The sequence below is a fragment of the Nannobrachium achirus genome, assembly GCF_963921795.1.
Source record: "Nannobrachium achirus genome assembly, chromosome: 14".
In the NCBI taxonomy this organism is placed as follows: domain Eukaryota; kingdom Metazoa; phylum Chordata; class Actinopteri; order Myctophiformes; family Myctophidae; genus Nannobrachium; species Nannobrachium achirus.
The window spans coordinates 57,372,922-57,374,817 of NC_137821.1; positions in this window are offsets into that span (position 1 = coordinate 57,372,922).

The following is a 1,896-nucleotide window of genomic DNA, read 5'->3' on the forward strand; positions in this document are numbered from 1 at the left end:
ACTGGAAGCCTGGGATGGGGGGATGGTCAGTGGGTAACGGTTTTCCATTGCGACGTGTTGCCACTCCGACATTGGGATCCGGTCTAGAGCCCGCCTACTGCATCCGGCTATTTACACGTACACATACATGCAAGAAATGTTTCCGTATCCGGACCGGATCAGTAACTTGATCCAAGCAGTTAGGATCCACGTGCTTTGTTTGTTTTTGTCGCTACTCAGGACACACGTGGAGTTCCTATCACGCGCGTGCACGTACCGCGTGTAGTGTACGTGCACTGCACAGCCTACTAAGATTATTTGATGGGAATTTAGGATTTATTGGCTTAGTTTGTGTGTGCGTGCGTACGATGCGTGTGTGTGTGAGAGAGAGGGAGAGGTTTCTTTTTATCGTCATCATCATCATCATCATCAGTAGCTGATGATGTAGCTTTTCAGTTCAATTCAAAGGAGCTTTATTGGCATGAGAAAACATACGTTTACATTGCCAAAGCAAGTGTTACAAATAAAAACTGTTGAAAATGGGGAACATAGTTGGAGGGAGTACAGCTTTGTGTAAACAGAGCTATGTTGCATTGTGACATTTTATATAGGTATACAGGGTATAAAGGGAATTTCACTGTGACAGTAAATGCATGGTAACTATTTACTATAACTGCATTTTATGTTATATATGAACTTATTGTAAGTCATTTGCTAAATGTCAAAATTGTAAATTGATTTGTTTAGATATAAACTATTTGATATTTTCCTGGCTATGATTTTAGATGATGAGTCGACGATGATGATGAGCCTACTTCTTCATTTCCACATCGTGGTCGTCCAAGGACAAGGATAGGTAAAGAAAAAACAAACTTTTTTCTGTAAATCAGACTTAGCACCATGCACATGCTCACATAGACATCAAAGGGGGCTTGAGCCCCTGCCCTTTTATCCATCTGTAAAAAGTGCCCTCTCCAGACCATGAATGCTGTTTTTACATAATTACTATATATATATATATATATATATATATATTTGTGTGGTAAGCAGGAAGTGCATAGAATGTTAGAGAGGCAGGGGTTGACATTTCTAAAACGGCCTTTTGATGAAAATAGTAGGCCCCCAACCTCCACGCATTCTGCTGTGACGCGTTGTGAGCTTGAAGGTGTACTATTTTTCATGTATTTTATAGTAATTATGTATTTGTATAATTTACAGATCGACCATGGGCTCGTGTACGAGTCACACAAGGATGTGTGTGTGTGTGTGTGTGTGTGTGTGTGTGTGTGTGTGTGTGAGAGAGAGGGCGTCACGCATTCTGCTGTGACGCGTTGTGAGCTTGAAGGTGTACTATTTTTCATGTATTTTATAGTAATTATGTATTTGTATAATTTACAGATCGACCATGGGCTCGTGTACGAGTTCAGCAGACCCGGTGGAGCCCTTCCGGAGGAGCCTGGCTGGAGTGAAACAGAATGGAGCCCCGGGCCCTGTGCAGGCTGAATGACACACACGCACGCACGCACGCACGCACGCACGCACACACACATATACACTCTGTAGACATGTAGTGTCACAGTGAGATAAAGAGAACCCTGAAAGCTGAAGCAGGATTCAGGCTGAAGCTCATGTCACTGTGTCAATGTTCTGCACTGCTCTTACTACTGCTCTTACTTCTCTTACACACTAAAAGTGTGTAAAAAGACACTTTTTCTTGTTTTTATTTTTTTGAATTTGTTTGTAAACAACCACTGATCATAGGTGTGATGTTACTGAAGCCAACAATAAAAGGCTAAAGAGAGATTTCTGCCTGAAAATGTATTCTTCACAAAAATGCATTTTTCTCAGCTTTATGTTCTCAAAGAGCTGTTTTTAGGCCACATTCTGCAGCTTCTAGCTAATGAACAGAACAAGATA